The sequence below is a fragment of the Manis javanica genome, chromosome 14, assembly GCF_040802235.1.
Source record: "Manis javanica isolate MJ-LG chromosome 14, MJ_LKY, whole genome shotgun sequence".
In the NCBI taxonomy this organism is placed as follows: Eukaryota; Metazoa; Chordata; class Mammalia; order Pholidota; family Manidae; genus Manis; species Manis javanica.
The window spans coordinates 2,986,178-3,010,172 of record NC_133169.1 but is presented as its reverse complement, the minus strand read 5'-3'; the positions used below and the strand labels follow the sequence as shown (position 1 = coordinate 3,010,172).

General features: G+C 47.0%; 1 protein-coding gene and 1 long non-coding RNA gene across 1 annotated transcript; one reads left to right on the top strand and one right to left on the bottom strand.

Moving 5' to 3' along the window:
* Positions 1 to 23,995, bottom strand: part of FAM78B (family with sequence similarity 78 member B) — a 310,016-nt gene that overhangs the window by 176,613 nt on the left and 109,408 nt on the right.
* On the top strand, positions 495 to 2,491 carry LOC140846250 (uncharacterized). The gene is made up of 3 exons (XR_012125256.1): positions 495 to 605; positions 1,298 to 1,693; positions 2,035 to 2,491. It is a non-coding gene; the product is annotated as an uncharacterized lncRNA (long non-coding RNA).

The following is a 23,995-nucleotide window of genomic DNA, read 5'->3' as shown; positions in this document are numbered from 1 at the left end:
TCGAGTGGCACATCCAAAAACGACTTAAGATTCCATCCGTTCAGTCACTCCTCCCTCCCCACCAGCGGCGCTCAACGCCAGCGAACATCAGAAGCGCCCGGAGAGCTAAGTCCTCCATCTCTGGGGCTTCCCCAGAAGGTCTGGCCCAGAGGTCTGGGGAGGGTTGGTCAAATGTGCATTCAGTAATTTTTCAGGAAACACGGAAGCCTGGGAGGCCACGTGCTGAGAACTACTTGCCACGCGAAGTGTGGTCCCCAAGTGCCCTATGAATTCAGAGTCCTGGCTTCCATCCCCAGCCTGAAGAAACAGCATCTGCACTTTAACAAGATCCCCGGATCTCACGTTCAGGTTTGAGGAGTGTTGCTCCACCTCACAGCTGTCAGTGGGCCGAGCCCAGCAGAAGCCAGAGGAGAGGGCCCCGGGCAAGGCAGACAGAGTCAGCCTCTGGGTCACAGGGCGGGACAGAGAAGGGTGGAGAGCAGACCCGGGGAGGGAGGCAGGGGGCAGGCAGGGAACAACCAGCCCAGAAGCCACTCTGAGGGAGGTGCCATAGTTCAACAAGCAGGCTGCTGTCGTAAACACTCAAATTACAAATGGAAACATCGGTAAGGACTGTCCAACCTTCAACCTCTCCTTTATGTTCAGAGTGTATTTTTCCCCTGTAGGTGGGTGGCTCAGAGGGGAGGCTGCAGCCCAGCAGGCCCCTGGGCTCAACCTAGAAGATGGAGTTTGGGATAATCAATTTAGTCCATGGGACATGCTAGAAGCTTAGAGAAGGAATACACGCAACCCTCCCACTTCCTATTTTTCTTTTGCTCATCTTGAAGCCATTTCTTCCCTTTGGTCCCTTCTTTTGCATTCTTTTTCACTTTTGAAAAAGAGTTTAGTTATTGGTTAATTGTTAGCCCATAGCATGCATTTCACGCCCCCCCTGGAGATTTTTATCTGCTTGGTAGCAAGGCAATCGGCATGCTTCCCTCTCAACAATATTAACATCCAAGACGGTGAGATAAACAAGCTCATTAAAAAAGCAAGTTGTCACAGGAAGCAAACACCTTAGACTAAGAAAGCTTGGCATTCTCTGTGGTACCCAGGGAAACAACATTGGCAGCCTTGATAGCAGCCTGAGTTTAAGAAGCCCAGAAGGCAGCCAGTTGATCCTGTAGGATTATCCAGGGAGCCTCACCCACTCATGAGACCATGGGCGATGCGTGCTCAGAGGCACCGTGTTTAGATGGCATGCTTATCGGAGGAGATTCCATTCATTTAATAAACGTTTATTGGGCACCCATGACAGGCACTGTGCTGGCTTCTGGGCATATAAAGATGAATAAGACACTATCCTTGCCGTGAACAAGATCACAGTGTGCTGGGCGAGACGGCCAGTGGGCGCACAGACCAATGATCTAGAGAGTTAAGAGCAAGATAGAGGCCTTCCCAGGCAAGCCTGTGGGAACACACAGAAGGGGCACTTAGCCCATCAGGATGGTGCACAGGATGTGGACAACTCTTTGGGACCTTATTTCAAGAAGCAGTTAATACATCGCAAGTGAACTTCAGTCCAGGAGCTTGACGATCTAGTCTTTCCTTCCAGTGGAGACTAACTGAACTTGCAGGCAAAATATTTTACTAGAAACTGCCTGGATGCCACGTGGAACGTGACCCCCACTCCACAGCCTAGCAGACCCCTGAGGTGAGTGGACAGCAGGCCACAGGACTAACCGGGTCTGAAGATGGGATTGAAATGGTTATGATGGGATTTGTAGGTTCTTATCAAAACTGGTCTAGTCAAGGAGAAATTCTGGAGAGGCAAGGCCTTCCTGGGCCTTTCAGAGGAGGCTAGACACCCCTGACCTTGTAGAAGAGCCCAGACAGCTCGTCCATGTCTGGAAAGCAGGGGGTAGGAGGGAGAAATCGAACCTTCCTTGCGTACATATTACATCTGTGCAACTCTGATTGGCATTTAGCTCATTTGATTTCCCCATACCCTCATGAAAGAAGGTTTTTCTTTTTTCTTTTAAATCTCCATCTTAGAAAGGAGTCCAAGGTTCCAGGGAGCTTACCAAATTGGATCCAATCACAGAGGGAATAAGAGGTGGGAGCCTGTGAGTCAAGATCTAAGCGACCCTCCGTGCCCCACGTCCCATAGATCCCAAGCTGGACCTGGCTAACACCTTGGCTGGAAGTTGGCTTCTAAAGCAGCTGCGTCCCCCAGTGTCCTTGGAGTATCATTTGATTGGCTGGTAAAAGTGACAGTGAGTCGGCATATTTTTTAGCCGGCCTGCCCCGCTGTGTGTGTGCGGTTCTCAGGATTGTTGAGTCAGACCCGTCAGCCCCGGACTCCCAGTGGGAAGCTAGGTAAGGAGGGCAGAGGAAACCGACAGGTCTCAGAGCCAGTTCAGAAGGAAAAGCGTCATGAAACAGCCACATTGTTTGTGTGACATTTTCACTAAATGTATTACCCTCTGAAGAAAGCTGAGATTTTTGGCTAATCTTTCTAGAAAGCATTCTTTTTCACTTGTACCTTCTTAAGCTGGGGTTTGTTCTCTTGACCTCTATCGAGATCATGGGTCTGTATCTTTTCCAGTAGACATGAATCTTGTCATTTTTTTATGGGTCTTTAGCGCGAGGCATTGTGTCTGTTTTCCTGTGCAGTTCCTGGTGGACGGCCAGTTGCAGAAACATTAACTAGAAAAGGCTGTTGGTACCATTTATGAGCTCACAAACGGCCTGGGGTGAGAAGAACTAGCTGAATGGGATCTAGTGCGAACTGTCACCGATGGAAATAGCAACATGTCATGGCTAGGTGCCCCTTATGTCCCCCCCAACCCCTGGGCTCTCCTCACCTTCAACGTACCCCACGTGGAGGTAGGGAGGCAAACACAGGATGTAATAAGTGTACCTCACTCTACTTAGGTCTTCCGTGATTTTTCTCAGCAGGATTTTGTGATTTTTTTGCACACAGATTTACCTGTTTTGTTTGCTCTACGTATTTCATTTACGTTGGAGTGATTATAAATGGCATTGGGTTTTTATTTCACTTTCCACATTTTTTTTTGTTAGTGTATAGAAATGATTGATTTTTGTATGTTGATCTTGTCTTCTGTGGTCTTGCTGAACTCATTTACTAGATCTATGAGTTTTTGTACATCCCTTGGGGTTTTTCTATGTATAATCCTGTAATCTGTAAACAAGGACAGTTTTAACTCTTTCTTTACTATCTGTCAGCCTTCTTTCTAGGAATCCTGAAAGCCAGGCATATCTCTCTTGTTTCTGATCTTAGAAGCTCTCAGGCTTTCGTCATTCTATGCCATATTAGCTGTAGGTATTTTTTGTAGATTCCATTGTTCTAGCTCAGGAAGTTCCTTCCATTCTGTTTACTGAGAGTTTTTATTATGAGGCAATAAGATTGTCAGATACTTATTTTTGCTTCTCTTGAGATATAAAATCTCAGTATCTATTGCATCTTAGTCTATTAATATGGTGGACTACATTGCTTGATTTTTTTTTTTAATGTTGAACCAGTTTTGCATTCCTGGCATAAACTCAACTTGGCCATGACATACTACCCTTTTCCTGTATCACTGGAATTGATTTGCTACTATTTTGTTGAGGATTGTGTGTGTGTGTGTGTGTGTGTGTGTGTGTGTGTGTGTGTGTGTGGTCGGGAGGTATATTAGTCTGGAGTTTCCTATAATACTTTTGTCTGATTTTGATATCAGTATAATGCTGGCCTCATAATGTGAGTTGGAAAATTTCCTACTTCTTCAACTTTCCGGAAGAGATTTTCTAGGACAGGTATAACATCTTCCCTAAAACTTTGGTGAAATTTACCAAGTAAGCCTGAGCCTGGGGTTTCTTTTCTGGAAAGGCTTTACCTACAAATTCCATTTATTTAATAAAGATAGAATTAGTCAGATTATTTATTTTGAATGAGTTTGGCATCTTTCAAATAACTGGCTCATTGCACTTAAGGTTTCCAAATTATGGGCATCAAGTTGTCACCCTCTTCCCTCACTACCGTCTGGTGTACATGGGATCTGTGGTGATGTCGCCCATTCTCACTCCTGATATTGGTAATTTGTGGGGGGTTTTTTCTTAGTGTGGCTAAAAATTTACCAATTTTATTGATCTCTTTAAAGAACTAGTGTTTGGTTCATTGCTACTTTCTATTGTTTTCCTCACTTCAGTTCGTTGATTTCTGCTTTTATCTCAATTCCTTCCTTCCTTTTGCTTGGGTTCAATTTGCTCTGTTTCTGGTTTATTAGGAGGCAAGCTTATATAACCTGGGACTTTCCTTCTTTCCTGCTCTCCATCCCTCTCCTGATTCCTCTGGAGATCCAGTACTTAGACAATGGTCTCAAATTTTTAATTGTAGATCTCTATAATTAAAAATAATTTGAGCACTCATCACACAACACACACACACACACACACACACACACATGTAATTATAGCCAACTCATCTATAATGCTTACTATGTGTGCTAGGCACTTCCCTAAGCCTAGATTAGTAAACTGTTGTTAATCTATCAAATAAATGTGAATAAAGCTTAATGTGTTCTTATTTTTAGATTAAAAGTACATGTTAATGGAAATTTTAATATTTTCTTCTCATACTCCTTTGAGGCATCTTACACACCTTGGGTCACATGTACCCCTCACTTTTAAGACTGCTGACTCGTATATCCATTTGGAACCAAGTGGTTATCAGCCTCGTATTGCTCGTGGAGTGCGTGCTATGTGCTAAGCACCTCCTTACCACAGACAGGAAACCAAGACTCAGGAAAAGGGTTCCCGGCATGCTAATAAATCAATGCCGCCTGGGTGGCACACTGACAGTAGTTGGCACAGCTGGGACTTCCTCATGCAGTCCTCCCAATTCCCCAGCAGCAGCATTATCTGCAGTCGGTCAGGGTCCTGCAGACATAGGAGGTGGTAGGAAGATGGGAGACAGGTTGCAGTTACTGTGCTGGCTTCCCAGGAGGAGAAGCTGCAGATTCTCTGAGCGTGTCATGCATCGCAACTCAAAGGAGGAAGTCATCTCCTCCCTCCCTCTCCTGGTGACGTCACCTCCATCTTCCCAGTGTGGCACCAGAGGGACAGGTGGCTTCTCCCCTCACACCCCGCCTCTTCTCTTCTCTTTTCCCTGCCAGCACCTATCGGCTCTCACCAGCCTCCTCAGTTCCAAGCTGTTCCTTGCAATTCACTAATTAAATTCCTGTTTCTTTTGTAATTGTATTTTAACATGGTTCATGCTCTGATACCAACCTTAAATCAAACTCTTTGCAGAAAGACTATCACAGGGTGACAAGCCCCTTTCTGCGTGTCTCATTACTAAACATTTATTCAGGCGTCCTGGGTGACATGAATGGCTGCCTCGGCGTGCTGCAACGACTTAATACACTGCAACTGAAGGATTTTAATTTCCTCTCCTGGGTTCCTCACTTTGGTTCCCAGGCAGAGTTTCTCCCTCACTGTGGGTGCACAGCTGTGGTGGGAGGTGGGCTTCCCTCGGGCCCAGGGCCCGGAGAGTGCCTGTTCCAGCCCCGAGCTGGGGCCTGGGTCGCGGGAGCCTGCAGCCCTGGGCCTGTATGGCTTGTCCACATTCTGACCAGCTGGGCCTCTCATTGCAGTCCTGCTCTCTCCGTGTCAAAGGGAGGAGAAAACTCTCAGAAAGTGGGGAGGGCGTGATGGGCTGTTCCATCTTCTTTAGGGCTCGGGCAGGGGACCCACATCCAGCATACATGCTGGGTTCATCGGGGACCTCAGACATGAAAACAGGGCCATGGGGCTGAATCCACAATGAAGAGACAGGGTGATCTAGGGGTGACACAAGAAACACAGAATTCTGGACAGAAACTGCCTGTGGGTTTTACAAGGGAGCAAAATGTCACTTGGGAGATGAGCGTAACAGGACTTTGTTGTCATCTCAGAATTTGCAACTGGGTCTCAAAGATGACGCAGAAGATCAAGTGTCCGTATGTTCTAACAAGAGTCACAACAATTAGAGCCAGACCCCTCTTAAGGCTTAATAGGAGACAAACTGTTTTGCTCAGATGTTATTTATTCATTGAACAATCTGAACTCAAGGACATGTAAACATCAAACAAGATTTTTTTTCTAATCGCCATCTCCAACTCTGCTCTGCTGAATCTCCATTTCCTTCCCTGAACTGACATATCAGGCAAACCCCATAGTTTTCCAGTCATTTTCAGTTATTAAAAATTCCAGGCAAGTCCAATTTTAGATGCTCGTCTCATCTCCTCCCCTCCCCCCAGCTCAGCGCCGACCTGTGGCCCCAGTAACCTGGACAGGAAAGAGCCCTTTTCTGTCTTCCTATCCTCCCGCTCCTAGTTCCAGCTTCCCTGGGATTGCGGATTGAGGGGCAGGAATGAGAGAACTCAGGGTCATTCAGTGCTGCTGGCCTCTGAACGCTGAATGACCTTGGAGGTGATGAGCTTACGGGCAGATCAAGACATAAGATATCCAGGATTCAATTGCATACCAATTAATTAGCCCATTTGGCTAGCATTACAGATGTAAGAATCTCTGGCCTAAGTGATAGGAAGAACTAGGCAGGCGCACACATAAATATCTTAAGGACCAAATAAATCCAAATCCATTCAAGCAAAGAAGCAGCTAGGCAGGGAATTCAGACTTCTCTGAGTGGCCTGGGACCTGATGCTGTGAGATCAGACAGCTGTGTCCTTGTCCCTAAATCGAATTATCTTTCAACCTCCCAGGCTCTGAATGGGAGTAGGGATGGATGACGGGACTCTCTACTCCTTAGCTTTCCAAATGAGGAAGCTACCTCTGACTTGAGATCTTCCCAGAACCTCCTGTTATTTCTGGCCGCTGGGGCCAGCTAGCCTGCAGCTCAGCCCTCAACTGATCTTCTTGGGGTTCCCTCATTTAGTTTGGGGTAGAGAAAATAACCCACAAGCTTATGGCCTATGACTTCAGTGATGGTCTCAACCCCATCCTAAACCCCCAGGTTTTTGATAGACTAGAGGGGATGGATGAGTGCTACACTGTTTTCATCAAGTGTAACTGGAGACGACGGGCCACCTGCCAGACACATAGATTGGGGGCACACTTGGGTGGCTGGACCCTGAAAACAGACCTGCTCGCCGGAGCACGCCCAGGTGCAATCAGCAGAACTGAGACTTGGAGGGTCCCTGCACCGCCTTTCCACTTGGATGCAGCAGTGGGGGCCTGCTCTTGTTACTGAGGGACATTCCTCACCTGTCCTCAGGCCACAGCTGGGCACTTGGCTGGATGAGGGCTTCTCAGGGATTCTGAGAAAGCTGTTTTCCTTTATTTCAAATTCTGTTTGTACCTTCTAAGGGCCACAACTTTCATACCCACCCCCACCCAACCCAGGACAATTAGGCCTATTGAGAATGATTCAGTGACTGCCACTGTGAAAGCAAGTTGACTAATGGCGCACGCACGTGTCCAGTGCCAGTGACGTTTATGTGTGTTAGTTCACTCAGTTCTCCATGAGGTAGGTAGATGCCACCTCCCTTCCTCCCCAAGTCGGTGCTCAAGGCCTTAGAGGCGAAGGAAAAGGGGGCTGGGTGGGGGAGGGCAGGTCCCCTTCCCCTGGGACGCCACCCGCAGGACGGCCAGACCCAGACCTTCATGCTGGCTGAGCACGGCTCCTAGGTGGGCAGGTAGGACGCATCCGACCTGGACATTTTCCCTGAACGCTTGTCCTTCCTGTCAGTGACAACCACTGGTCACCCAGGGGGGCTTGCTGACTACCCGACACACGCCGGGAAATGCGGTGCAATGCAGGGCGGTAAAAAGAGCGGATGGCGGCTGCTGGACACCTTGACGGGGAACGAACGGTGTTGTCACCAAGTCTACCCTTCCCTCCTCACTGCCATTTGGCAGCACTCACTGGCACCGGGGTGGGGCAGGGGGACCCCGCATTTTCCTGTGGGTGCGAGTGTGTGAAAGGGTAGAGAATGGATGTCAAAACCTACCGTATATCATCAATGCTAAGGTGAAGCGGGTTTTATTCACATTTTCCCAACTCTGAAATTGAGGTGCTTCTCAGACATAACTTTGTGCTTCATAATTTACTTGGCAGCATTTTCTATTTCTTGAGAAGTACATAAAGTTACAGTAAATTTGGAATTCGTCTTAGGATTACTGACATCCTGATGAGTATAACTGATGGAATCTGGCAGTAATGAAGCATTTTTTTCCACCTACATAAGCCCAAATCCCCTCCAGAAGTCTGCTTTTCCCAACACTGCCCCAAAATTTCCAAATGTAAATTTTATCCTTCTGAATTATTGCAACTGAGATCTAAGGCATTAATATTTTTCGTGGAGGCCGTGGTGATGCACCCAGGTCGCCCGCTTTGGGACTGAAGCCTGGGAAACCCTGGTCAAGAGCTCTCTGATGAGGAGAACTACGCAGGCCAGGCCGCACCCCGGGACTGACTGACGTTGGGGTAACTTTGAAGGGCCGTCCTACCGCAGGGCCTCCTGTGGGACTGGCCGAGGCCTTCGCTACAGCTCATTTCCATTCACCGTCTCCCGTTACTCGGTTGCGCTCCCTGCACCCCTCACATGTGTAAATTCCAAGGCATTAGCTCCATCGCAGAGCCTCCATGTCCGGGAAGCTAACCTGCACCTGCTGGGACCAGGAGCAGCCCGAGAAACTCTAATATGGGACTTTGGAGCTGGGCCACCTGCTGGTGGACTAGCGATGGGATAAGGGTCTAGGTCAATGTACCAGGCAAACCCCGTTCACTAGCAGAGCTATGGAGGACGAGATGATTCCAGAAGGGCTGGGGGTGTGCAAGGAGGACACAGCAGAAGCAGGGCTGTAGCTTGTGACAGTGACCGTCCTCTCCTAAGTTCCTATGAGGAAAGAGGCCCAGTACAATGCTGGTGGTGTTTTCTGAGGATCTTCTACGTGAAGTAAGGGGGTTCAGACAGCACAAGGGTGGGCTTTCTGGCTCTCACAGTGCTGTCCCCAGGACCCTCTCCAGAATGGCACTCGTTTTCCCAACTGCTGGGGATGCTGGCGGCCAACAGCTCTCACCTGAGGTCCTCCTGAAGCCACACCATCGGCTAAGAGAGCTTGTCCAGGGTTAAGCATGAGGTCAGCCTGCCTCGGACAACTGGTAGCACTGGGCCAATGCCTAGTCTGCTCCCTCCGGTTTGGGTACCTCTGAGGGCCATAGTTAGGTAGACTAGGTTCTTATTAAATAAAAACATTATTAACTGTAGACTTCAGAGTGAGCTTGCAAAACTAGAACATCATAATTGTCGAGAGCCCAAGTTGAGAATGGCCAGCAGCAGTTCTGAAATCATGTACTTGTCTGCACCAGTCTCCTATCTGGAAATGGGGTTGAAAACAATGCTTTCCTCTCCTAATATTTTATCGTGACCTGCGGACACGTTGTAGGCAATCAGTCTACGATGGATGTCATTAGCTATCCTGCCTGAATTCTGGCCACAGCCTGCCTTCTTCTCCCAGCCAGGCCAGCAGAGTCCCTGCCCCTCTCTGGAGAGCCGAGTGAAGCTTCTTGATCCTCTCAGTAGTGAGGACTTAGCAAAGTATGTTTTAAAATCTCACTTTGGCAAAGGGCTCCACTAAGATGGTGAAAAGTCAGCCCCCAGGATGGAAGAAAATATTTATCATACTTCCATCTGACAAAAGACTCATATCAGAATATATAAAGAACTCTGACAAATTAATAAGAAAAAGTCAGTTCAAAGGCCAATTCAAGAGAAAAATGGGCGAAAGACCTGAAGAGAGTATATCGCCTTGAATGGCTAAGATGGAAGACACCAAGAGCCGGGAGGAGGTGGGGCGAGTGAAACCCTCGTAGGCACTGACGTGAACGTGAAAGAGTGTGTTCGTCTTGGAAGACTGCGAACGCCTACTTAAGATGAGCAATGCATCCCCAGGGGCCCGGCAGCCCCACCCATCAGCATATTCCAGAAGAAACACATACGTGTTTTCACCAACAAATATTTAAGAATACTCACAGTAGCCCTGGGTACAACAGCCCCCAAAATGGAAATTGGCCAAGTACTCACCAGCAGCGGGCAGGGTTAACATCACAGCATGATCACACGGCAACACGCAGCCGTGAGAATGCATGGCCAGCAACTACATAAAACCACTCATTTCATACACTTCGCGCTGAGAGAAAAAAGCCAGGCACAAAACATGCATACTGTGCAATTTAATTTTTGTAAGATGCCTATCAGACAAAATCAGCCTGTGCTGTTAGAAGTAAAATGGTGGCAACTTTGGTGGGGGGGGGGGTGGCATCTAGTGGCTAAAGGGGAGCAAAGCATTGGCTTCTGGGAGCTGGTAATGTTCTTTTTTTAAAAAAAAATCTGGGTGTTACTTGCATGGATATTTTCAGTTTGGGAATACTCACTTTTATGTATATTTGTACATGTATAGGCATGAATTCTTTGATAAATATATGTCATATATATGTATATATAGCCCTACTAGTAAACCACATTTCTTGGACTGCTAGGATGCCCACGCCTGGCAGAAGCAAGCTAGAAGCGGAATGATGTTAAGTGTCACGTCATCCCCCAGGACAAGATCTGAGAGGCCGGTGTGCTAATTTGTCCTGATTTCTTCGGCCCAGCAGGGCGTCCCTGGGCCCTGGAGCACTAAGCCAAGGGCTTATCCTGGCGGCTGTCACCCACATATGCCCTTTTATTTATATTATCTTTATGGAGATGACCAATGACATTGAGTATCTCAAAAATGTATTTCTAAAAAGTGTATCTCTAAAAGAAAGTTTTTTCCAACACAGTTTTTCCCAAACAGGCTGAGGGCTTTCCCCTGGCTTCCCAAGTGTGTCAGCAAAGCTGACTTAGGAGCAGCAATTTATTTTTATCAACATTGAGAGCTTGATAGTGTGAGTGATGTTGGTGGTGACAGCTTCACGATATTGGTGAGCCAAGTGTGTCCCAGGCTCAGCTGTGAGCTGGAGGAAGGAGTGGCGCCCAGAGACGCGCCCTCCGGGGATGGCTCACTCCTGCAGGTGAGCCCCCCCCCCCCTCGCCTTCATCCTCCTGTCGGGGTCTGCCTACCCATCCGGGGCACTCTGCTGTTCCCTTCCCGTCCCCACTACTTCTGCCTTCTCCACCTCCTGTTTCTACATTTACACACACACAGACACACACACACAGACACACACACGTACACGACAGAAATGATCAGTGGCCCAAAGCTCAAGCATCAGTCTATGGAAAACAAGACTTCCATGGCCCTCAGCAGGGGCTGTGCGTCCACCTGCAGTTCTGGGATGCACCCCTGCTCTCCGACGGCTGAGCTGGGTGTCACATGCCCTTTTATTTATATTATCTTTATGGAGATGACCAATGACATTGACTATCTCAAAAATGTATTTCTAAAAAGAGTATCTCTAAAAGAAAGTTTTTCCCAACACAGTTTTTAGGATGCAAGTCCTAAAAGTCCCTAGTCCAGGAAAAGATAGGTTATTGCCCCCTTTTCGAGCCCAGGTCTTAGAAGCCACTTTTGGGTGCAAATCAGAACAAAGTATGTCATTTGTGGCTGGATTTCACAAGAGCAGCCATTAGAATCCTCGAAAGGTCACTTTGAAAACGATCAATCCGCTAGAGCATATTCCTAGTGAAGAACTCCTGATTGTATTTTTTAAAGGAAGCAGAAAGAGGAAATGATTAGAAAGTTCCTTTCCTCTGTGAAGTTATGGTCTCAGTGCATCGGACTTGGGAGAAGATCACACGATACCACCACACGTGCAATATTCCACCCGCAGCATCCTGATCGCTTACCTGTTCTCCTGACCCCCAAGCCCACCCGTGAAACCCCACGATAGCCATCATATGCTTCTATTTTTCCTTCCACGCATGGACAGGAGAACTGGAGATTTTAAGGAAATGTACTATGTCTTTTGAACTGAATTTCATGAGTAGAACGTTCCTTCATCTCTCATTCAGGTATTTTTGGAACCAGTGTTGGACACAGAATCACTTACTAGAATGTGGATGAGACATAAGGGGGTGATACAGCGGTGAGTGCATGGCTGGCTGCTCTTCTCCAGAGCGATGTGACCTTAGGTCAGTCATTTTACTCCACTGGACTTTAGTTTCTCCCTTTGAAAAGCAGGGAACATTCCTTATACTCTACCTCACATTTTTGAGAATTTCATGAGGTATGTGAAAGTGATTAACAAACTGCAAAGTGCTAACTGAACAAAGAGGGACTGCTAATATGCATGCTTCTCCCACCATGCTTTACCTCCTTCATTATCACTTGTGTCTCCATCACTTCCTGGGGAGAAAAAATGATTATAGCTGAGTAGAAAAGGGAGAAGAGGAAATTGTAATCTTAATCCTTCTGCTCTATCCACTCAGATCAGTATTAAAGTTTGCATTTTAATTCAAAACAGCATAGTCACAAGGAAAAGGAAAGGTCTCTTTTGTCTTTAATTCTCCTTGTTAGGGGCAGAGACTTGGCCACCCCATAATAGTGGGGATTTAGAAATCCATGATCTCAGAATCACATCCTTCCTTCAACAACCCAAACATCATCCATTAAGTGGGCCTCCTGGTCTGCATGATTGAGAGATTTGAAACTAGGCTCACGTGATGTAATTGCTAAATGATAATCTTTGAAACTTTAGGGCCATGAATTCCCTGTGTTTCAGGAGATTGTGCCTGTCATGGTGTAACACTGATTTTACGGCCCCAGACATGCATTGAGAAACAAACAGCGCAGCAAATCACACAATCCTCCTGCTTGCCTCCAAAGATAAGAGGCCATGTGAACCACATTTGGTGTTTAACATTATTTTGTGATCCCATTTGCAGAATTGCCACAGTTACTGTGTACATAGATAACATATAAATCTTAGTAAGAGATGTTGGTCCTTTTCAGACCTACACACCCTCTTGGCCACTAGAAGAAGAAAGAAGGAGGAATGTTTATCTGTCTCTGATTTAATTCTTCTTTGACACTCAGCAGGAAGTGGCAGAGGGATTCACGGGAGTAAATGAGAAAGGAGACACGTCCTACTACCTGTCCCGCTCAGGAACACCAGCTCAGTGGAGAGACAAGAGTCTCGCTTTGGTCACTTGGACATGGAAGCGTTTTACCTGGTGCAGACGACCCTTGGCCTTCCAAAACCTTAGCTCACTTGCAGTCCACACCCGAGCAGCCTGTGATAGAAGCCTACCTTCAGACCGTCAAACCTCTCAGCAGCTGCCGAAGCAGAGAGCGCAGAGCAACCAGATCTTCCCCTGAGGGCAGCTGTTTGGCAGAACTGCCTGGTACTGTGGCTACCTTTGCACAAGCAGGGAACACATCTGTGTTGCATTAAGCCTCTGAGCTTGGGGGAGTTGTTGTTACAGCATTACTGTTAGCCTGCTCAGACTGCCGCAACAAAGTATCACAGACTGAGTAGCTTAACCAAGAGACATTCATTTTCTCACAGTTCTGGAAGCTGAGAAGCCCAAGATCAAGGTGCTGGCTGATTCCTTTCCAGGCAGCTGGCCACCTTCTCGTGTGTCTCACTCGGTGGAAAAAGAGAGCTTGCTCGCTCTCTGGGGTCTCTTCTTAAAAGGCACCAACCCCATCCTCGTGAATTCCTCCAAACCCAGTCACCTCCCAAAGGCCCCATCTCCACATACCATTACATTAGGGCTTGAACACATGCATCCCAGGACCACAGTTCCGTCCACAGAATTAATCTAGCCCATCTTGATTAATTCAGCAATTATTTTGGGATTTCTTAGCATCTCATGCCTCTTTACTAGGGTGTACGGAAATCTCAACATCAGCTCCATCTCTGCGATCCCCCGTCTTCCTCAGTTCTGCTGCAAGTGACTTCACTGGAACTTCGCCTAGTGTCAGGCTCAGGGAAGCGTGTCATTAACGATCATGGTTCCTGGGCGTTTCTATCGCACGTCCTCCTCTGGGATTCCGCTCGGGAAGGAGGAATGCTAGGACGTGCGTGTCTAACCAGTTCACAGGCTCACTGTCTCCCTCCTCCCTCTAGAAACCACTAGGATGGATATAAAGAGGGTTTTCCACTTTCCCTTCCTGTTCAGCAGGATTTCCCTACATCACATTCTTCTAATTTGTGTAGATTTTTGTTTTGCTCTCTTCCACTGAGCCACAGGGTGAGTGCAGGGGCAGAAACCGGTTTATTGATAAGGGAAAATGGAAATATGGCATTCATGCTTCCATTATGTGTTTATAAGCGGAATTGCTTTATTAATACTCTGTTCAGTATCAAGTGATGAGGTACACGGGGAGAAGGACTGTGTGCAATGTCCCTAGACGAGCGCATCGCCTAGCACAGAAAGGACCGCTGTACATCCTTCAGAATGGAGATGGTCTGCACCGGGCAGATGCCCTTGACCCCACGCTCCGCCCTCTCTCCTCCACAATGCATCCCTCAGACTTCTTCTCCAAAGCTTGGCTTAAATGCTGCTTCCTCGTGACCCCCTCAGTTAGAATGAATAACACACAGTTGGCACAACAACCCTTACCTCCTTCTGTCTCGATTCGCTTCTACGACCCTTTCCTCCACTAGTTCAGGAGGGCAGATTCCTGTACCACTGAGCCTTGTGCAGCCCTCCCTCTCTTTACCACCCTCAGCAGTGCCCAGCTCACCGACTCTAGTAGGTGTCTGATGAACATCTGTTGAATTAAAATGAATTCCTACTCTCATTTTCTCTTTTTTTTGGCTTTTGAGAAATAAAAACTGTATAAACACACTCTACATGAGGATTTTTTGTGTGTATCGTTGATCTGTTTGCTAATCTGACATCTGAGGATGTCTACATAGTTCTAGTACAGGAAGGGCTCAGCAAGTATTCTCTGTTGATAAATGGATAGTGAGGCCCACAGGGGAACAAGGAATTTGCCTGCAACCCCACAGTGGCAAATGGAAGCTGGAAATTCACACATCCTCTGCCTTTAGTATTCTTTAGTTCAGCAAGCATTTATTTAGCTTAACTGGAGAGAAAATAATGCTAATAAGGACTAAGTCATGAAATTGGTTGCGAAGGAACACAGGGCCCGGCTTCATTCCATAGCCAAAGACTGGACCACGAGCTGTGGAGAGCTGTCCTGTAAACACAGGATCCAGTTATAAGGGATCCAGGCAAGAAAGTGACCCCTCTAGAGGCACACGCCAGAGGTGATGTGTGCACGACATCGCCATTGTAAAAATGGTCTTCTTTCTACCAAACGCGTTGAATTCCCAAGAGGGGCACTGGCTGAAAATCCATCCCACTACCTACTGATGAACCTGACGGAGGCTGAGTCTACTGATACCACCGAGGTCTGTTCTCCGTTCCCCTGCCTGTGCTATAGAAGGAGACTCTCACTGTGTCCATGGAAATGGTGGCCCCAATCCTCAAACTACCCTCCACACGGCTTTCAGAATTTTCCTTGACATCAAGGAAAACCGAATGAAGCTAGCTGAAGACTTCACATATCTGATTATGAAAGTTACTCAGAATGGTGCAAAATACAGAACCCCACAGTTGGGAAGAGACCTCAAGGGGGCCTCATTCGGTGTTTCCCTTCATGCTGTAGAGCTCAGCCTGGGTTCCTTCTCCTGGGGACCCTCAGTGACAGGAAGCGCCCCTCCCTGTGGCAGGCAGCGCTTTCCATCTTTGGGTGCTTGCAAATGCTCAAAAACTCTTCCTTGCAAACTGGCTCTGATACAACTAAAAAGAAATGCAAGTATGTGGACCATTTTCAACCCCGTATTCTGTTGTCGCCATCAGCAATTAACAAGATGACATAAGAAGTAACCATAGATAGGGAATTTCTGAGTGTCGGTGGAAACTTTTACAAAACCTTTAGCTTAGAAAAATATTTCCCCATGACAAACCAGGTACCCTTGTAAGACCTGCCCTCCTGCATGAACACGATGGACCAATGGACATGACATTCGGCATCCCCCTCAGGCCGACATCAAAGAAGAGCTGTATGTGTAATAATAGAAACAGAAACCCTTAAGCTATAGAAATGTGGATTATTGGTATAATGAAACTTAAAACTTGACTGAGTAGTTGTGGACAGAGAGAGAAATTTCTGCCATTGGTCCATCAAGCCTGACACAAGAAAGGGTCAAGCCTGGCGTGGACGGCCCAGGTCTGAGCCAGATGCAGAGTGAGAACATCGCAGCAGAAAAGAGAATGTCCGGCCCAGACCAGCGCAGGGGGCTCCCCTTCAGCAAAATACGGCCAGGCTTTCACTAACTGTAGCTACTTTATTCAGCAAATATTTACTGAGTACCTACTGTGTGCCAGGAAAGTTCTAGGGCCTGAGGATTCAGCAGTGAACAGGGACAGGAGAGTGTCTGTTTTCAAGGTCACCTTTCTGGTGGAGGGAGACAGGAGAAAAACAGAACTAAATGAGAAAAAGATCCTATAATGACAAGTGGTATCAAATATCAAATAGGGGGATAAAAAAGGGGATGCCTGGGTGGGTATTTCTGTTGGGTGGTCAGGTAAAGCCCTCTGAGGAGAGGCCGTGGGACCTGAAATCTTAATGCAGAGAAAGGGATAAACACCTTAGGGACCAGAGGTGGGAGTATTCCAAACAGGCAGTTAATGCTCAGGTCCTACAATCGGAAGGAAGCGGTCTTCCAAAGAAAGAGAAGGCCACTGGGGACACAGGGTCGGGGTGAGGGGAGGCCACAGAGGCGGGCTGGGGACCGATGACCTCACTGTACACCAGGGTCAGGAGTTCGAAGGCTATTCCAGTTGCGGCAAAAGTCACCAGAGGACATTAAGTAAGAGAGTGCTTGGATCTGACCTCTGCTTCGGAAGGACTGTCTGGAAGCCCCGTGGAACACATACGTCAGGAAGTGTACACAAGGGCAGGAGCAGGGAGACCTGTTAGGAGGCCGTTGCATGACCGGGTGAGAGGAGACGGGGCGGGAGAGGGTTACAGCAGCCGAGAGAGATGTGGGCTCCAGGAGTCTCGGAGGGACAGGTGACAGGACTTTCTGAGAGACGGAATGTGGAGATGTGGGGCCTGAGCAGCTGGATGGGAGACGGTGCCCAGTATGAGATGGCAAAGACAGGGTGAGGAGCAGGTGGCTGGTGACACCAGCAGTCTCCTAGGGTCTCCCGATGGCTGCCACGGCCCAGTCCTGCATGACACCCTCCTGCCTTCTGCTTCCTGCCTCTATGCCCCCTGGAGGGAACCGCTGCTCCCCTGCCCCTCTCCATGGTAGCACCTCTTCTCGGCCCTTCCATGAGTGAGCCCGACCCTATGGAACCAAGGTGCAGCCCCCGCCATTTCTCTCCAGAACCTCTGGAGTGGGCTTTGTGCAGAGTGGGTGCACCCTGCCTCTGACACAGGTGAGCGCTCTGTGGGAATCCCAGACACCTTCCCACCTGCTGCCCCAGGAACACACTATGGAACAACAGAAAATAACAAGTGCTCCCCCAGCATGTTCTTCCACCAGTGACATCATAGACAAGGCACATGAGGTAACAGGTGCCCACAGTCACACAAGTTACTGTCTACACTAATCCCAATCTGATTTCTGGAGCTTGTAGGCTCTGTCTGACAGAGAAACCCTCACATTTCCCATGAAGATCTCATCCTATGCATGCTATTCAAATCCCTTCCAAATGTTGGCCCCGTAACTCCCCCAGTACAAAATAATCACAGTGGCTAATGCTTGTTGAGCACTTTCTCTGTGTCTGGCATTTTGCTAAGCACATTATATGGACTATCAAATTCAGCCCTCACAGGAAGCCTGTGGGTAGGTACCACTGTCACCATTTCAGACAACATGATTGCTAGAGCCTGGGAAAGTGAAGTAACTTGCTGACGGTCACACAGCCAGCAGATCACGGCAGCAGTTTCCTGCCTGTCCTGGTAGCTCTCATTCTGTTTGGAATACAAGGTCACTGTATCCGTAACACCTCCCTGCTCAAAGGATCCTGCCCACCAGGCAGCTCTGGCCTTCCCATGCTCAAGATCTCAGGATGCGCAGCTGGGCGCAATGGTGCAAAAAAATTCCTGGCATTAAAAATAGACAAGTGAGAGTTGGGTGAAATGGTGGGACAGACAGATTCTAAGTATTTTAATTTTGCCCTTTTAGAACTTATCAATGGAGCAGTAGTGAGCTCCCTCGCTTGGAAAGTATGATCATGTGGCCACCATCCCAGAACCCCAAACAACACACCACACACAGCGTGGGCTGGATCAGCTTACACCAGCCACCTCAGTGTGAGTGCAATAAAAGGAGAATGGACAAGAAGCCAGAAAACCAGTATTACCAAGTTCCTTTGTTCCAGGCATTTCTGCCTGCATCATTTCCTCTAATAAAGAAAGTAGCAATTATTGAGTATAAGTACCTGCTCAGGCTTAAACTGTTGCTTGGTGACAGGCAAGATTTAAACCTGGGTTTTTTTGACCTTTATTATAGCAAACTCTTGGGTTCAGAAGTAATTGTTCGAGCAATTACCAAACTTTGCAACTGGGTTTACTTAAGATGCTCTCCAATCAGATAACATTTTTAGATACAATTACTTTCCACAAAGAGTAAACTAATAAAATACAATCACTGTGGATAATCTACCTGATTAATCTTTGCCTTTCCAATTTCGGATAAACTTCGGTGGCACTCTCCTGAAACTGCCTCCTGAGGTTTAATGCAACGCCCCTGGCTTGCTCTGGCTCAGAGCCTGTATTTGCTGAGCTCTTGATCTAGGCGATCATCTGTATTAACTTTTTTTTTTTTTCTACTCAGCATATTGGGATGCATTCCAAAAGGTTTTTGCAGGTAATTCTAACCAGCTTTCTTTGGAGACTGTTCCCCCCCAATGCAGTTGCCTTCACAGAACTTTCTGGTTTCGTCTCACGCCTCTGTCTTCTTCCAGTGCCTGACTTCCGCTTGCCTGGGCTACTGTACTGACCCCCTAAGTGGTCTCTCTGCCTCCAGTTTCTAAACTTTCATGCTATTTCTTTTACTCAAAAACTCCCCTCCTTTACCCCAAGGAAAAGTTTTAATTCCTTACTTTAAAACTCTCAGCACTCTTACTTTAACATAAGTTTCTAGACGGTACTGCTTTCTATTTCTCCTCAAGATACTTGCTCTAAGCAGACTGGCCCTTTGCTGTTCCCAGGACATGTTTTGGTTCCCTGCTCTCTGCCTCCTCCCGTATGCTGGGCCCGACGGGACCGCACCCCTCTCTGGCCCGCATCCCGCCTCCTCTGTGAGGCCTCTTCAGCTTTTACAAGCCTTCACTCTCTACCTTTCATTTCTGCTTCCCCTGCATTTCAATTTTTTACAAGTACAACACTTAATAGTTTCAGCCAGGACTTATGGTTGCTTATAAATACACGCATCTGTCTCACCCTTCTGCAGCTTCCCTAAGGGAAGGGCCATTTCTTATTCATAGTTGTATCCTCTGCGAAGCTAAGCACAGCATCTTGCTAATAATAGCTATTCAGTAAATGCTCAACGACTTAAATGGTGTCTAATAAAGTCAGTTTCTGAGTGGATGACTAAGGTTGTGAAATCATTGAAACCGATGTTTAAGAATAAGAGCTAAAGTTACTTTCAGCTTCTGTCATATGGACAGAATTGCATGTTTGATCAGATTCCTACTTGAACATAATTCCTCCTGAAATGCCAAATATCTTCAAGCAAAGGAACTCAGCGCCACCTGCTCCTTATCTGAGATGTCACGCTATTCACTTGATGAGTATTTCTGCAGCTTTTGCCTAGCAGGCGCACAGTGACTTGGCCTAACCTGAGGAAAGCCCACTTTAATGCTTTGTTACGTATAAGCTATGAGTTGCTCCCTCACAGTAGAGGTTTCTTCCAACTGTCAATGGGATGCAATTCATGTCACAAAATTGATTACTGGGGTCCCTCAATGCTCACTCTTTGCTTTTCTCCAAATTTTCTTCTTTCCTCTTTTTTTCCACTTCTGATAAAAAATAGCTTGTTCAGATGATACTGTATATATATATATATGTCATATAATATGTCATATATATTATATGACATATACATTGTTATTATATATCATGTTATACATATATCTGTAGTGGAAAAACTCCAAGGATGGCCAACTTTAGAAGATAGGAATAACATTTTAGTGCACGGTCATTTGCAAAATTAGCTTATGGCCTTTTTGGTCAAACCATCTTTCCCATGTATAGTCCCACCTGGTCTGAACAATGACTGACCTTTTCTCCAATAAGACTACACGTAGTGACTCTCCCTGCCTCCCTGCCTGTGGTCGTGACTGTGACCCTTGCCTGTGACCATCTCTGTATCTTGGTGGTGTTTCACCTTTTGTGTCCTGGTCCCTGATTAGAATCTGGTAAAAAGGATTCATCCTTCACTCAGAAAAATGCACATAGCAACCAAAGCTTTGTGTGTAAATTTTGGGGTTCACAGACTTCCTGGGTCTAGTTCATGGATTCTAAGCTTATAACCCTGTCACTAGACTATAAACTCCATGGGGGCAGAGACTGTCCCTTATTCATATTTGCATTCCCCATGAATCTGGCATGCAATGCATGCTTGGTAAATGCCTGATGAACTAATACAAGTAAGACCTCTGGACAACTGTTTTGGGGAGCAAAGAGGGAAGATATGCTCTGTTAGTTACGAGAATGTCTGCTGCATTAGCTCTTACGGCTATTGGTCTCTAGGATCACTGAGAAGGCGAAAAGGAGAAACAGGATTGCTCCTACTAATTAATAACTGGACAGTTGGGCTATAAACGAGGGAGGGTTGGTGCTCTCATATGGAAGCGAATTTTTTTAAAAGGTGAGCTTCTCCGGGTTGCTGTTAGAGCAGCGCTCCCTGTGGTGGGGCAGTGGGGGACCAGCCTGGAGATTCCCCTGTGGGTGTCGTCTCTACCACACATGGAGGCTTTAAAGCACAACCTTGAAAGTGCACTCTTGGTCCCTGAGGGGTACCCTAACCCAAGGGCAAACAAACACCAGACTGAACTGGACCCCAATCAAATGCACATGAGGCGGCCACAGTGACACTGGGGGCATGGGGAGAAATCCCCGCAGAGGGGGGAGGTAGGGGCTAGATTTAGGGCAGGGGTGGATGACACAGCAAGGAAGCTTGTTGGGGGCCACCAGGGAAACAAGAGAGCAGGGAATGACAGGAAGGGGCCCATCGGCTGAGGTCCCGACCTGGCCAACTTCACGCGCCACTTACCTCTCCAGCCCAGTGTCTATCCTTGGGGTTAGGAAGGAACGGAAGTCGGTGCAGAGCCCAGGGGGTTTTGCCGACATTATTCCAGGGCTTAAGATTTCCCAGGAGCTCATAGTTTAAAATAAAGTGTGAGATGCATCTGAAGAATTAGGTCAGAATCAGTGGGCTTGGCACTATTCTAAATGCTTACCATGTAATAAGAGCTCAGAACAAGCCTATGAGACAGGTGGTTATTCTCATCTTTTATTGGGAGAAACTGAGGCATGGGCAAATTAAGCAACTTGTCCATAGTTACACATCCGGTCATCCAACAGAGAGGCCCAGCCGTAGGGACCTGCACGCCTAACCACATGCTGTCATGCTGCTCAAAAACAGGATTTTTGAGCAGCTACAGACTTATTTCAACCATGGTTTGTGTCTGGAGGAACTCACAGGATCAGATACCTAGCTCCTCGGTCAGCTAAGTACAAAGTTAGGGAAAGGTGCTTATAGATGTTAACTCATTTAAATATCAAAGGGACCCTGCAGAGAGGTATTACCTTCCTTTTTTACAGAAGAGGAGGTTATATAAATTTTTATGTACATCCAGCTGGTTGGGGGAAGACTGGGGTTTGACCCCTGACCTGTTACCGACTGCATTTTTCTATTAAACTACATACCCTCCCGCTAGGCCATGTGAACAATAGGACTGGGGAGATGAAGAATGAACACAATAGCAGAGCATGGATCTCCTATTACAGAAACAGTCCTGAAAGCATGACATCAGACCGTAAGCTCCTCGCAGGCTGGGATTGCGCCTCACTTTTGATTCCTCACCACTTACACTGTACCTGGCACATGGCAGGGACTCGGTCAATGTTCGTTCAATGCACGAATATGACTGTTTTGTAGTTACGACTATACAACTGCACGGAGGTGGCGGAGGAAGCAGCCCTGCCAGCCAGAGGTAGTGAGCAAGAGGGGGACCAGGGTGGGCTCCGGAGCACAGGGGCAGTGACAGTGGTCAGGGCTCAGCCGTCCGGCAAGAGGGCCTGGCCAGGCCGTCACTGACCTCTTGTGTGACCTCTGGCAGGTCCTTTAACCTTCTTGAGCCTCTGATTACTTTCTGTAAACTGGGGTAACAGCACTTTATACAGTTCACGGAAGACAGAAATGCTGTAGGAGTTTGGAGGGCTTAACACAGTTTCTGGTGCCCAGGAAGTGCCACAAGTCACCTATGGATACCTGCAGGGAGAGGGGAGCCAGGGAGTGGGCAGCGTGTCTTGGAGGGCCCTGAGTGCCACAGAACTCTTTTCAACTTTATTCTGTAGCCACACAGGGACCTTTCGAAGGGTTTTCGAGCAGGGGAAGTTGCAAGTAATCTTCCAGAGATAATTCTGGCCTCTATATGTAGAGAGGAAACAGGCCACCGGTTGGAAAGCTCTCAGATCTCCTCTCTCGGGTGCATGGATGTTCTGCCTGTATCTTCACTCATTGACAAACGTCATACATATAAATCCAAGTGTACCAAAGGCTGACTTAACAAGCTAGAAAGGGGCTGTGACTGTGTTTACTGAGGAAGTATTTTAATTTTCCTAGAAATGCTTCACCAGTGGAAATGTATATTGTGTAAAATGTCACATGAGTCAGGACTGGGGCTCACCCGGTAAGACTAATTTGTGTGCAAGTATTTTTCCAAAGTAGAGATAAGGAAAGGAGTCACTCTCTTTCTCAGAAATGAGGACAGAAATAGTATCAATAGGCACAAATAGAAACAAACCTTTCTTGGTTTCACTGACTAAGCAGATTAACCCAGAAGCAACCCCCAACCCCCTACAAAGTTTTTCTCGCAGGCTGCCCCTAAAAGAAGGTAAAAACCAAGAAGAGTGAGGTAGTCAGCACCCTTTCTTTTCAGCTGAAGAGAATTTAATGTGTCTTTCACCACAGCTGCTCTTTGGACAAATTGATTGTTTTTCTTTTTAATCTAAATCAGTGAGATCATTTTCTCATAAATATTTTGTGAGCAACTTCAATAATAATTCACAGGGAAATTGCTTTAGCAGAAGTCAAGCAAACTGATTCAAGGAGACAATACTTCCTATCTGCAAAGAAATACATAAGACTTGCTTTTTTTGAGCAGCAGGATGGTAGAAGTAACGTTCTAGTTCCAGATTCCATCGTATCACCAAAGCTGAGAAAGCTGTGAACAGAATAATTACTTGCCAAGAAAACAGGTACCTGTTTTGAGGTAGAACAGGGAAATGGGACAAGGTCAATGCCATTGTAAAATCTACTTAGCCTGCAAAAAAGGCCCAGCTTATTCTTGAACTTAACGTATAGTCTGTTCTTACTCTTCTTCCCTCCCCAAAATCAATTAAGTAACTGTGTAGCCAGGACAGGAGACAGACCTCTGAAGTGTAAATGAACCTATGTGGATAAAGACCGCCAGGATCCAGACCAACACAGCCACCTAAAGAACCCTATTCTTAAGACAAAACTTCAAAGGAATTACGCATCACCAGTGCGCATCATGCCTTATGCCGACCCCTACCCAAACGTTCCTATAAAACCCCAAACCCTAAACCCTTAAGCGTGCCTCCTCTCTGAGGTTGCCCGCACTCCCTTTTCCCTGAGTGTATATTTTTTAAATAAAGCCTTCTCACTGCTTAACTTACTGCGTTTTGTCCCTGCATTCTTCCAGTAGTAAGTATCTTTCTTACTTTGCTATGTCATTCTATTTTCCAGACTTAAGAATAAGTCTCCACTCTGTCTCTGTTCTCCTCCAAATAAGCAGGGAGC